This window comes from Selaginella moellendorffii, unplaced genomic scaffold, assembly GCF_000143415.4.
Source record: "Selaginella moellendorffii unplaced genomic scaffold, v1.0 SELMOscaffold_160, whole genome shotgun sequence".
In the NCBI taxonomy this organism is placed as follows: Eukaryota; Viridiplantae; Streptophyta; class Lycopodiopsida; order Selaginellales; family Selaginellaceae; genus Selaginella; species Selaginella moellendorffii.
Genome location: NW_003314421.1, coordinates 227,540 through 242,449, shown reverse-complemented (window position 1 = coordinate 242,449; position 14,910 = coordinate 227,540). Strand labels below are relative to the sequence as shown.

Here is a 14,910-nt window from a genome sequence, read left to right as displayed (position 1 = left end):
AGTGGCACCCCCCAGACTCTGTTCTACATTCAGCACGTGGGGGAGACTTGGACATCAACATGATTTGATTGAGACGACCATGTCCACTTCTACTCCAGGACTAGGTCCCGCTGTGACACAAGAGGATCACGTAGAGCAGCTCATTGAGAGGGTGACACACCCAATTTTTGTATTAGTCCCATTGGGACATGGGGAATGTACATACATGTTTAGCGATCTCGCCCGATTGCAACACCGTAGACTGTCTTTGACCCTAAACGCCTAAACACCCCTAAACCCTAAACCTAAACCATTGTGTGACACTTTTTTTTCTTGTTTTGTATGGAGGTTTTTGTCCCTGGCTCTTCCATGCATTATTCCTTGCAACCTTGCTTCAAAGTTCACATCTAACCCTCTTCTGTGGTGGTTCATCATCATCTTTTTCTTCTTTTCATGATGAGGAAGGACTCTTGTCTTGAATTTCATCACTTGTCACTTTTTGTCTCACTATTATCCTCTTCATTATCATTGTGTTGTACCTTGTCGTCATCGTCCTCACTCTCCTAATCATTGGACATTGATGTTAATGAGGATGTATCGCTTAATGTATGTTTATCATCAACAACCTAATCGACCTTATGTCCATCATTTGGATTGTAGTTGGAGAGGTCATGGAATGGATGCTCCAATTCTTCTATTTCCCTCTGATCAAAAAGTCTCTCAGTTAGAATCCTATTGTTGACTGTCCACAACAACAATGCCCTTGACAAGGTTAGTCTGTCCTTGAGGATTCCATAAGCAGTGAAGGTTGTATCAATTCCTTCTCTGCAGACTGTATTGTAGTTGACGGAATAAACTCTGAGTCTTGAACAATATTCCTGATGAATGTCTTTTGAAGCTCTGTATAAATGGCCCTCCTTCCCTATTCATGTCTTTGTTAGGAATCTCCTCTTCTTTGATGACAATCCCATAGACTATTGGACTGTTTGGGTTGGTAAGATCCACCAACACTAGATCATCATCTTGTATCTCTAATGTCCACTTTTGTGGTTGTGTGGAGTTGCAGCCTCTTTTCACTCTAATGGACTCATGTAGAAGTGTTTTAGATTGCTGGGCCTAGAAACATGAAAGAACTTATTAGAATTACTTAAAATATTTTTGAAATGGGAGAGAATGGATCCTAGTGTCAGGCCTCATGCTAAGTGAAAGGGGTAATGGAAGTAATTCTTAATAGTATGAGGACTCAAGAATGGATGGGGTGTATGAAAGGCGTAGTGGAGGTAATTCTATAGGAGGTTATTAGCATAAGGCCTCACACTTAGGAATGGATGGGGTGTGTTTGCCAATTCCTTGATAATAATATTACTTGTCCCATGGACAGACGTTCAAGCAAGATTACCATCAAGAAACTAGACAAACCAAAATCTTTTCAGCACTTTAGCATAAGGCCTCATGCTAATCCTTAAGCATGAGTCCAGTCACAATGTGTTGATGGAGATTACTAGCATGAAGCCTCACACTTAGATTGCTTGTGATATTTTTCCCAGTTTCTTGATGACAATCTTATTCACTTATGCAATAAACATGCATGCAAAGGAGATTGGTGTCAAGAAACTAGGCTAGAGGAGGTGGGTGGGCTTTTTTTCTTGGTGTGAGAATGAAGACTCAAGTTCGGAGTACATAGCTCAATACGGAGCTAACTTCATTCAAGGAAGGTCTAATGCACATGAAGCTTTTCTCGAAGTACAAAAACTCAAAAGACTTCATTGCCAACGAATCTACTCTCTCCCCTTCCTCAAGAAGAGTATTCGTCATCATCAGGAATATCGTCCAGATCATAATCAAACTCCGGAAAAGTTGACTTGAACTGAGATTGTTTGGCCATCAGATTGAGGATGATCACTGCTGCACATACTCAACGTGGTATTGAGTTGCTTAAACACATCTTGCCAGAACCTGCTCGTAAACTTTGGATCGCGATTGCTTACTATATCCTCTGGCAAACCAAACGGCCTATACAACTCTTGGATAAAGAGTTGAGCCAAGTCAGAAGTCTTTACAGTTTGCTTAGTAGCAATGAAGTGGGTCATCTTCGTCAATCTGTCCACCACCACCCACGCTGAATCATTCTTCCTTTGACTCTTGGGTAGCCCCACCACAAAATCCATGGAAATTCTCTCCCATTTTCCACTGGGTACATTCAGAGGTTGTAAAACCAGCGGGCTTCTGACGATCAGCCTTGACTGCTTGACAAGTCAAACATTCTCGTATGTACTTTTCCACATCTGATTTCATACCAGGCCAAAAGAAATGTCTCTTAACCAACTCAAACGTCCTCTGAATTCCTGGATGTCCTGAGGAAGGTGTAGAGTGACACTCTGACAAAATCGGGAAGAGAAGAGAGCTCACTCGAGGAACCACAACCCGGTTCTTCTTCCACAACACCCCATCCTCCATCCTATACGAAGCAAACTTTTCTCGCTGGAAGACACCATCAGATTTCTTAGAAGAAGCGTCCCTCTTCAATACATGTGCTAGCACCTCTTTTACAAAGGAGTCGAAATCATAAGCCTCCTTGATCTCTTCCAGAAGTTTACTTGAGAGTCTTGTGATCGTTACTGAATTCACAAGCCTCGATAGAGCATCAGCCACCTGATTATCTCTACCTCTCTTATATCGGATCTCCATGTTGAACTCTTGCAAAAACTCTTGCCAACGAGCCAACCTGCCTCAGAGATCGGTCTGCTTCAGAAAATGTTGCAACGTCTGATGATCCGAGTATGCTACACTGAAGTCAGCACCATACAAATAATGCCTCCACTCCTTGGTGGCACAAACGACCGCATATAACTCTCGATCTCTAGCCGGCCAATCTAGCTGAGTACTATCAAACTTGCGACTCAAGAAAGCAACGGGACGGCCTTCTTGCAGCAGCAGAACAGCTCCCAGCGCCACATCACTAGCATCACACTCCACTACAAACGGCTTCATTGGATCCACTATCTGAAGCACTGGAGTTGTAGCACACCGATGCTTGAGCTGTTCGAAAGCATGTTCACAACGATCGCTCCACTTGATTGTTGCATGCTTAGTAGTATTTTGAAGTAGATCTGTTAGAGGAGCAGCCACCTCTGCATAGTGATCTATAAACTTTCTGAACACACCAGCCATTCCAAGGAAACTCCTAAGGTCATGCACCATAGTGGGAACAGGCCAATTCACTACCACCTCAACCTTCTTCGGATCAATCCTAACACCATTAGCTGAGATCAAATTCCCCAGGTAAGCAATCCCCTCAAGGAAGAACTCACACTTAGATGCCTTGGAATAAAGCTTGTGCTCTCAAGCTTCTCTAACACCGAAGTCAAATGCCACTCATGCTCCTCAGCGCCTGTGACTGACGTGCAGTCTGCTACCTGGAAAGATTCGTTTGTAAGGTTCTCAACTGGCGTACTCAGCTGTGTGACTTCGACCTGACAAATGTCTGTACTTTTCCGTCATCTTTGTTTCCTTCTCGAGACTCATCCTTCTTTCCTTCCCGAAACTCATCATCCTCAGTGAAACCACTCTCCTTTGCATTTGCATGCCCCTTATTCTCTCTGAATGATCCTCCAGCCTTGAAGTACGATCCAATGGCCTTGTGTTTAAAATTCAGAGGAACGGTCAAGGGTGTGTTGTCTATGAGATCTTGTTTCCCTTGTTTTGGTTTTCCTTGCCTAGGCTTCCCCTCTTTGACCTTTCTCCTTTGTGGCTGCTTTCCTGAGTTCTCTTCTCTTTTTCTTTTTCCTCTGTCAGCGTCGGTCGCCAACCTTCTTCTTCGCATATTTTGCAGGATTATTTAGCCTCTATTTCAATCACAACAACTTCAGGAATTTCCAACCCCTCTGCAACACCGGTTGGCCGTCGCAGTGTGAGCGCCGCTTGCAGTATAGGCGCCCATACCCTCCTGATTGTTTGAACCAACAACAACTTCCTTCATGACCTTCTCACTGTGCGCGCTCCCCGCATGATCGTTTGAACCAACAAGAAGTTCCTTTCCAACCTTCTTACTGCGCACGCCACTCGCAGTGTCTCTATTCCCGTCTGATAGTGATGCATCAGCTTTCTTAAAAAGAACTTTCACAACTGTCCTTTTGGCCGCCGGAACGTCACAGTGAATCTGTTTCACGGAAGGATGAATTTTGTTATTTGGCTTGTTTTCTGTTGAGGAAATTAAGTTCATACAACATTATTAGTTTTTCTTACCTTCTTTATCTCTTCTTCTAGGCCTGTCGTTCTTTTTTTTGGAACGGATTTCACCCTTTTGTGCTTTTCTTGCCGGTTGGTCATCATCCTCTTCCTCTTCCGCATCTTCTTCCTCGGCAGCATCCTCAAAGAGGCAATTTTCTTTCCTTTTTTATCTACTTTTGCAGGGGGATCTTTTTCGTCCTCCTCAGCCTCCTCCTCCTCCTCGTCCTCGTCCTCCTCCACTTCATCCTTCTCCTCTTCATCATCATCTTCTTCGTCTTCCACTTCTTCATCTTCCCCGTCATCCTTGGCCGAGTTCACTAGAGCTTTACCTTTCCTCCACTCGAGAAGAAGTCTGCCATCATTCCGTCTCCTGGTCATCTTTAGCTTTCTCATTTGAAGCGGGACTCTTTTTCCTTTTTCTGCACTCAGGTTTCCTTTTGCTTGTGCCAGCGCCAGGATCCTTTGCACTTGGTTCGAGTTCGGCTTTCTTAAAAACAACTTCTTCGTAGGAACCTCGCAACCAAGAGCTTGCAATCGCCCAACAATCCATCTCTCTCGCCTGGAGCAGCACATACAAGAGTATGGCACAAACACATCCCACCGCGAGATTGGATCCCTGCGAGATGGCAATGCAGCAGAGCATCACAAACAAGTCCCTCCTACTAGTTTGATCCGGGCACGCCATCGCCAGCTCCACCCCGGAGAAGAGCAGCAAGATCCCCAGCAGTCCCACTGGAAAAGCTGGCAGAATTCTCACCAGTGAGCCTCCCAAGAGAAGCCCCAACACAAGCTTGCCACCGCTACCCCACTCGTGGCTCCGAAACGATACTGCCCGGCCAGTTCTCCAGCGCCATGGCAAACCGGGAGAGCTCCAAACCAGCAGCCCACCAAGTTCATGAGCCCCACGCTCACCGAGACTTTGGTCGGAGTCACGGAGTCCTTCTTGGCCGGGAAGAGATCGCTCGAGAGCTTGCAAACCGCCACCACCGAGTTGAAGATAGTGAGAGGGAACTGCGGGATGGCGGCTCTCACAAACCGTCTTCCAGTCGTGGGAAGAGATTCGAGTGATCCGTGGCGTGGCCGGGCCAAACTGGAGCTCCTTGAGAATGTGTGGCCTCCTCACGAACGCCAGGATGATCCCGAGCACGAACACTGCCAAGGCAGTCGGGATCCTCTGGAAAAACTTCACGAGCTTTGACGATCTCGCTTGATGTTCTTCACGGTGCTCTTCATGATCATCGTGATGACGATCACCTTCACTGTTCGTCACGAAGTACTCGTAGCCCTCGCCAGATCTATTCACCAGCACGATGAATGCGAAGCAAATCACTGCGAGGAGAATTCCATCCAAGCCCAGGCATGGTAGATCACCCATTGCCTTGTCCCTAGAGAGATTTTGATCCTTCATCACGTACTTGACAGCCGTGACTGCGAAAGAGCCCATGCGCAAGCTGGATGCCACGAACCACCGGCAATGGCACGATCCAAGCCACGACCCGTGATCAAGCCCGTGGTTCCAAGCACAAACACGATCGCAGACACAGTGATCCCCGCGGCCATGATCTCATCCACACCGGGATGCTTGGATTCGGTGAAGGCCACCGCCGCGATGGATTTCATGGGCTGGACAGGCATTGGCACGCCAAAGAGCACGCTGGTGAGAACGTTGTAGATGCCCGTGGCGATGAGAGACCAAGATCCATGCCATTGACGAGAGCTACAGCCATGACGATCGGGATGAATGTGCCCAGGTCGCCCAGCGAGCCGCTGAGCTCCTGCCAGCCGCCTGCACTGGAGATTGCCGCGCAGCCCTGTGCCATCACTGCGCCACTGACCCCCAAGAACCCTAAATTTATATAGTCCAAAAGCTGGCTTTTGTACTTTACCAAGCGACCATTGGAAATGAGCAAAGAATTTTCTCTTTAATCATACATGATGATCTGTCAAAGAATACCCTCTTTAATCACGAGGACACAGAATCTACACTCACACTAGTTTCAAACAAAATTGCTACTATTTGCTAGTAGAATTCCTAGAATCTACACTTAAAGCTTGTTCTAGCAACAACACCATGAGATCTTTGTCCTCAATTTCTAGACTTTGCTCCCAGCAAGCACATCTAATCCACTGAAACTGGCTTGTAAGGCATGCTCCTCACAAGTTCCTCAGCCTCTTCCACACACCCAGCTCGCCCCAAGCAATCCACCATGCAGCAGTAACCTTGCCTCGATCCTTGGTAGTGGCAAGATGCCCTTAACAGGCTGTGGCTCACCCGTTAACTTGATCCAACCGTTGGCAGCCGTCGGATCGAGTCAGGTTCTCTGCGAGAACGTGGCTGACAACTGCCAGGTTCTCCAGAACCCAGCTGCCAGCTGCCAGGTTCTGGAGAACCAGGCTACCAGCTGCCAATTCTGGAGAACCCTCTCATCCTCGAATAACATTCATCCACATGTCTGTTAACGGTCTCGCCGCAGCCTGTTAAAGCCATTCCCGAGCACGGGCTCACTCGTTCCCTCCAGAATGCGCTCGCCAGGCTAATGCCCGGCTCGCCCGTTCTGGGCGGGAACTGCCTCTTCTTGGGCATGTGCCAAGAACATAATGACCCACAAGTGGCAATTGCATTGCTCCATGGAGTCAAACACTGCTCGTGTGCGCTGGATCTTGCCCAGCTTGCCATACCGAAGGATGACAAGATTGGAGAGGTAGCAGCAATCACCAGGCAGCATTTGCTTCTGGGTGATCTCGATCCAGGAATGGGCATCGATCGCCTGTGAGGAATTGGTCGCGGAAGTGATGAGATCCACACACTCGGACTTGGACAGCATCAGTTTCTCTCGACACCGAAGCTAGCCTCTCACGAGATTAGAGAGAAGGGAGAGATTAGGGAAATTCTCAATGGCATCCTTCCAAAGTAGCGCTTCCCGGATCCCCTAGCTTGGTTTGTTCATTCTAGTGAGCCAACGCATTGCAAAGAGCTTTTCCTAGCTGAGGCACTATAGATAGGAATAGAAATAAAGTGTGTAACTTGTGAACCTTAAAGTGAAATAAAAATGACACTACAAATATGGCAATGGCTAAGCAAACATCTAAACATACAACCTTCCACTGTTTCCCCAGTCTTGCAAGTGTTTGAGGAGCAATCTTGTTTGAACATTTACCCCAAAGATGAATTGGCGAGTAAGATTACTCACCTAGACACCTAAAGTAGTAAGAAACAAATGCATATAAATGAATAGCATGAGGCCTCATGCCAAGAAAATGACTTCATCCCTCCATAATAATTTAATCCAATCTACAAATGGATGGTGTCCAACCTCACACAAAAACATTAGTGTGAGGCCTCACACCAAGAAAAAAAGCCCACCCACCTCCTCTAGCCTAGTTTCTCGACACCAATCTCCTTTGCATGCATGTTTATTGCATAAGTGAATAAGATTGTCATCAAGAAACTGGGAAAAATATCACAAGCAATCTAAGTGTGAGGCTTCATGCTAATAATCTCCATCAACACATTGTGACTAGACTCATGCTTAAGGATTAGCATGAGGCCTTATGCTAAAGTGCTGAAAAGATTTTGGTTTGTCTAGTTTCTTGATGGTAATCTTGCTTGAACGTCTGTCCATGGGACAAGTAATATTATTATCAAGGAATTGGCAAACACACCCCATCCATTCCTAAGTGTGAGGCCTTATGCTAATAACCTCCTATAGAATTACCTCCACTACGCCTTTCATACACCCCATCCATTCTTGAGTCCTCATACTACTAACCTCCTATAGAATTACTTCCATTACCCCTTTCACTTAGCATGAGGCCTCACACTAGGATCCATTCTCTCCCATTTCAAAAATATTTTAAGTAATTCTAATAAGTTCTTTCATGTTTCTAGGCCCAGCAATCTAAAACACTTCTACATGAGTCCATTAGAGTGAAAAGAGGCTGCAACTCCACACAACCACAAAAGTGGACATTAGAGATACAAGATGATGATCTAGTGTTGGTGGATCTTACCAACCCAAACAGTTCAATAGTCTATGGGATTGTCATCAAAGAAGAGGAGATTCCTAACAAAGACATGAATAGGGAAGGAGGGCCATTTATACAGAGCTTCAAAAGACATTCATCAGGAATATTGTTCAAGACTCAGAGTTTATTCCGTCAACTACAATACAGTCTGCAGAGAAGGAATTGATACAACCTTCACTGCTTATGGAATTCTCAAGGACAGACTAACCTTGTCAAGGGCATTGTTGTTGTGGACAGTCAACAATAGGATTCTAACTGAGAGACTTTTTGATCAGAGGGAAATAGAAGAATTGGAGCATCCATTCCATGACCTCTCTAACTACAATCCAAATGATGGACATAAGGTCGATTAGGTTGTTGATGATAAACATACATTAAGCGATACATCCTCATTAACATCAATGTCCAATGATTAGGAGAGTGAGGACGATGACGACAAGGTACAACACAATGATAATGAAGAGGATAATAGTGAGACAAAAAGTGACAAGTGATGAAATTCAAGACAAGAGTCCTTCCTCATCATGAGAAGAAGAAGAAGATGATGATGAACCACCACAGAAGAGGGTTAGATGTGAACTTTGAAGCAAGGTTGCAAGGAATAATGCATGGAAGAGCCAGGGACAAAAACCTCCATACAAAACAAGAAAAAAAAGTGTCACACAATGGTTTAGGTTTAGGGTTTAGGGGTGTTTAGGCGTTTAGGGTCAAAGACAGTCTACGGTGTTGCAATCGGGCGAGATCGCTAAACATGTATGTACATTCCCCATGTCCCAATGGGACTAATACAAAAATTGGGTGTGTCACCCTCTCAATGAGCTGCTCTACGTGATCCTCTTGTGTCACAGCGGGACCTAGTCCTGGAGTAGAAGTGGACATGGTCGTCTCGATCAAATCATGTTGATGTCCAAGTCTCCCCCACGTGCTGAATGTAGAACAGAGTCTGGGGGGTGCCACTGCTAGTGAATCTCACCACCTACCATTCTGCCGAAGCATGGGAGCCATCTAGACTACCACTCCTCTAGCTGCCTCGGTTTTGCCCGCTCCTTCAGGATGGTGTAATGAAGCCGCACCGCTGCAAGAGTGAGTCTCCACCACGATGCCACCATTGCTAATATCCTCGCTTGTTGCCCATCAAAGCGGCAATGGTTCCATGCCTCCATAAGTGCCTGCACTCCAGTCGCCCTCTAGATGGACCATCGCTCGTGGCCCATCGCCTCCCAGACTGACATCCCGACTTCAGCCCCTAATGCATCCCATTGAACTCGCATGTTCCATCCATGACGTCTATAACAGCGAATACGCCTCCAAGCTGGACCAATGGCTGGACCTCTAGCTCCCTCAAACCAGTGGAGGATATCCCCGCTCTGAGCCTTGAACTCTGGAATGTCTCCTAGTTCCTGCATCGCCTTGAAGATCTGTCGCCATACCTTTCTCGCCACATCACATCTCCAAAGTACATGTCGCGCCTGTGAGACACAAAATCCCTAGGCCCCAAAGTGGAGCCAGAAGGGTGCCACGTGGTAGTGGCCGAAGTGAAAGCCAAACGAGTGTAACACGTTTGGACCAAAAGCTCCGACTTGAAAAGTTGAGAGTGGGAGTGGAACTCCCAACAAAGTGCTCGAGGAACAAGCACGAAGCGAGCAATAAGCGAGGCTCCAAAAAAGGGACCCAAAAGAACCAACATATGACACGTGGAAGTGTCTGAGATGGACCCGAGTTGGAGTCCGAAGTGGAGTCCGAGATGGACCCACTAAGGACCCGAGATGGAGTCCGAGAAGGACCCGAGATGGACTCCAAGATGGAGTCCGAGATGGACCCGAAGTGGAGTCCAAGATGGAGTCCGAGATGGACCCGAGGTGGAGTCTGAGATGGACCCAAAGTGGAGTCCGAGATGGAGTCTGAGATGGACCCGAGGTGGAGTCCAAGATGGAGTCCGAGATGGACCTGAGGTGGAGTCTGAGATGGAGTCCGAGATGGAGTCCGAGATGGACCCGAGATGAAGTTCGAGATGGAGTCCGAGATGGACCCAAGATGGAGCCCGAGATGGAGTCCAAGATGGAGTCCGAGATGGACCAAGACGGAGTCCGAGATGGAGTCCGAGATGGACCCGAGATGGAATTCGAGATGGAGTCCGAGAAGGACCCGAGATGGAGTCCGAGGTTGAGACCAAGACCGGGACTGAGACTGAGACTGAGACTAGGACCAAGACCAGGACCGAGACCGAGACCGAGATCGGGACCGAGACCGAGACCGAGGCTAAGGCCGAGACTGAGCCCGAGCCCGAGTCCGAGTCCGAGTCCGAGTTCGAGTCTGAGAGAGTGAAAGCCCAAAGCGTTCGTCTCCCAGACCCTGGGGGGTTTGGTGAGCTCCAAAATTATAGTAGGGGGAGGACTCCAGTGGAGCCAGTTTGGCTAGGAAAGGCCAGTTTGGCCCAGGAAGGCCAGACCCAGTGTTGGGTGATGATCTGACCACTGGGAAGTCCAAGACTAGAGTGAATATGGACAGACAAGCGGGGTAGCTTGGTGAAGTGTTCAAGAGCCGGCTCTAGTTCCCCCGGGAGATCGACTGGCCGATGCTCCCAGTCCAAGTGTGGGTGGCACTACCTACTTGGATACCTGGCGTGGCTCAACAGAACCTCGCTCTAAGCCCATGGCTAGAGCACCTAAAGGCGGAAGGTGGGGAGAGTACTCACGGGGCTCGTGTAGGGCCACGGTGTTCCGAAATGTTGTCCCAAAGTCCCAAACTGGGGAAAGGAGGAGGAGCTGTCCTCTAGTGTAGTGACTAAGGATATGGTCACATGGTGAGGAAATCTCAGAGGACAATGGGACTTAGTGGCTGGGCCTCCGGGCCTTGATCTAGTGGCAGTGTTGGCAAACATGGCCATGGACAGAAAAGGGACTTGGTAGGAACTGACAAAGGGATATTGGGGAAGGCTATTCCGCATGTTTGTGGGCATCCTAAGGATGCTAAGGAGTGGATCTGGGAAGACCACTCGTAGACGGATGGCCCAGTCTTGGAGAGACGGGATTATGATGCAAGTGGTATTGGACCACTAGTGCAGCAAAGGTGAATGGGCATGGCCTTAACGTAATGGGCCGAATTGTCAGTGATACCTTTGGGTGTCGGTCATGGGACCAGACATGTGGAGCACTTGGACCAAGTGCAACAGTTGAGTGGCACGGATGCCATTCTTGGGGCCAACAAGTCCCCAACTCCGGAATAGGACTTATGGAGGTTGTGAGTGAGACTCCTCCAAGTGGTCGGAGGTGTGGTTAAGTGACTAAAGTAGAATGGAAAATTTAGTCGCTTACAGCGCCGTCTCTAGCTTGCCACACTCATTGCATCGTCAGCATGCTTCCTCCTGGAACTGCTGTCCTATTAGCAGCCCGTTATTTGCCACCAACCAAGAGGTGGCCTTGACTTTCTCCTGTACTGGTAGTTTCTAGAATGCTAGCGTGTTGTCCACCACCTGATTTGCTTCGACTCCTTGCTCCATCCATTTCTTCCAGAGCTTGGGGATCTCCCCTCGGGCCTCCTCCCTGCTGGTCAAGAGACCATCCCGTGCTTCCTTGACTTCAAATGAGAAGAAGCTCTTCACTCCTCGTTTCCATGCTGCTGGGTCCCAATCCAAATCCTCAATGAGTTGTTGTTGCCACCATCTGAGAATGCCATCCCCCTCTAGTGTGGCCATCGATTGAACTACCACCACCTGCCTCAGAGCCTATCTTACCACTCAAATCCTGCCCTTGACTTCGTCGTCCGTCACCATCGGCATGGCCTGTTCGTCTCCTGCTGGCAGCAGCATGTCACCTCTCGTAACCCAAAAAGGACACTCGACATTCTGTTTGGGAGACACAACAAACCACACCTCCACATTGCCATCCTCCCAAGTTGGTGTAGGTGCCCGTAAACACCCATGTGCAGGCCCCCAAGCTAACTCATTCCTTGCCTAGCTCCACGTCCCGTTGCAGGCCACAAAGTCTCCAGGTTTGAGACAGTGCCTAGGCCAGAGCTGCCCCTTCTTTGCCTCACTCACCGCTTTGATGATGTGAAGAAGATCAAGGTGGACTTTCCTCCACCGTCCTGGGTTAAAGACTTACATTTGCCTAAACCCTAAACCCTAAACCCTAAATGATGTGAGACCGATCGGGCTTATACACGACGCTCTTGCGCAGAACAAGATGGGGCCGATCCCAGTGCTCTTGTCTTGCTCACAGAAGCTCTAGGCGCGCCAGAAGGATCTCAAAGGAGGGGCGATGAAGGACCTGAGACTGGCCAGGTAGAGGCACATAGGATGTTGCTGAACACACAAAATGAGCACAAGTGGCGAGTAGTGACTTCTAGGAACCACAAGGGTGACTCGGGAACTCCTGGATGGAGCATTTGTAGATGACACTGCCTTGTTCCTACTCGCGACTAAGGAGAACCTGGATGCAGCTAAGAAGGTGTTGGAGACTTTCAACCTCGCGGCTGGCACATCAATTAACTGGAACAAATCAGTGTTGGGGGCGGCCAGGAATTGAATCTTGGGGGCAGGACATCGGCTTCCAGTGGTTCAAACCAGGAGAGGACACTTGGTACTTGGGGATTCAGGTTGGTACTCAGTTCAGTGCAGCACTTCAGGATGACACCTTGCTTTGACGGGTACGAACGTCAATCCAGAAGTGGGCTCCCCAGAAACTCGGTTTTCCAGCAAGAGTGGTAGTAGCCAGGAGCATCATTTTGCCCAACATCTGGTACCACCTCTCAATCTGGCCTGTCCCAGAATGCACTCTTAGAAAGGTACGCACGATGGTTCATTAGTATTTGTGGCGGGGCGCACTGGTCACAAGGAGGAGCATGGCCAAGGTCGCGTGGCAATCTACAGCATGCCCGCGAGTCTTAGGAGGACTTGGAGTTATCAATCCAAGTGACATGGCAAAGGTGCTGCAGTATAAAATCCTCCTCATCGGCCTTCAACCAGGTAACCAACCTTGGAGACTCATGTTCAGGCAGAGCTTGTTGGCAATCCGGCCTAGGCACAACATTGCAAGACCATGGGAGGAGGATCCACGTTGGCTTTTTGTTGAAGGGCCAAAGCAAGTAGTCAAGGGTGGCACACTGGTTCAAGGGTTCCTCAGGCTATGGAGCGAGTTTCTAGTCAGTAGGGAAATGCCGGGGCGAGCGGAGGACTGGCTGAACCAGCCCCTATTCTTCAACAACCTCTTCAAAGTGGATGACAGGACGTTGGGCAAGGAAGACCACTACACAATCTAGAGAAAGCTGCATGGCGAAGGCTTTCGAACTCTCAAGCAACTGGTGGGAGTTCTGGACAAGGATAGGAGGAAGACTACGAGGCGAATGTAGGTCTTTGACCCAGGACGGTGGAGGAAAGTCCACCTTAATCTTCTTCGCATCATCAGAGCGGTGAGTGAGTGAAGAAGGGGCAGCTCTAGCCTAGGCACTGTCTCAAACCTGGAGACTTTGTGGCCTGCAACGGGACGTGGAGCTAGGCAGGGAATGAGTTAGCTTGGGGGCCTGCACATGGGTGTTTACGGGCACCTACACCAACTTGGGAGGATGGCGATGTGGAGGTGTGGTTTGTTGTGTCTCCCAAACAAAATGTCAAGTGTCCTTTTTGGGTTATGAGAGGTGACATGCTGCTGCCAGCAGGAGACGAACAGGCCATGCCGATGGTGACAGACGACGAAGTCAAGGGCAGGATTTGAGTGGTACAACAGGCTCCGAGGCAGGTGGTGGTAGTTCAATCGATGGCCACACTAGAGGGGGATGACATTCTCAAATGGTGGCGACAACAACTCATTGAGGATCTGGATTGGGACCCAGCAGTATGGAAACGAGGAGTGAAGAGCTTCTTCTCATTTGAAGTCAAGGAAGCACGGGATGGTCTCTTGACCAGCAGGGAGGAGGCCCGAGGGGAAGACGAAGAAGATGATGATGAAGAGGAGAAGGATGAAGTGGAGGAGGACGAGGACGAGGAGGAGGAGGAGGCTGAGGAGGACGAAAAAGATCCCCCTGCAAAAGTAGATAAAAAAGGAAAGAAAATTGCCTCTTTGAGGATGCTGCCGAGGAAGAAGATGCGGAAGAGGAAGAGGATGATGACCAACCGGCAAGAAAAGCACAAAAGGGTGAAATCCGTTCCAAAAAAAAGAACGACAGGCCTAGAAGAAGAGATAAAGAAGGTAAGAAAAACTAATAATGTTGTATGAACTTAATTTCCTCAACAGAAAACAAGCCAAATAACAAAATTCATCCTTCCGTGAAACAGATTCACTGTGACGTTCCGGCGGCCAAAAGGACAGTTGTGAAAGTTCTTTTTAAGAAAGCTGATGCATCACTATCAGACGGGAATAGAGACACTGCGAGTGGCGTGCGCAGTAAGAAGGTTGGAAAGGAACTTCTTGTTGGTTCAAACGATCATGCGGGGAGCGCGCACAGTGAGAAGGTCATGAAGGAACTTGTTGTTGGTTCAAACAATCAGGAGGGTATGGGCGCCTATACTGCAAGCGGCGCTCACACTGCGACGGCCAACCGGTGTTGCAGAGGGGTTGGAAATTCCTGAAGTTGTTGTGATTGAAATAGAGGCTAAATAATCCTGCAAAATATGCGAAGAAGAAGGTTGGCGACCGACGCTGACAGAGGAAAAAGAAAAAGAGAAGAGAACTCAGGAAA

At 48.4% G+C, this 14,910-nt stretch overlaps 1 pseudogene; it reads right to left on the bottom strand.

Annotated features, from left to right (window-relative positions):
- Window positions 1-4,567: 4,567 nt before the first annotated feature.
- Window positions 4,568-6,029, bottom strand: LOC112343533 (annotated as a pseudogene).
- Between the last annotated feature and the right edge of the window lie 8,881 nt (window positions 6,030-14,910).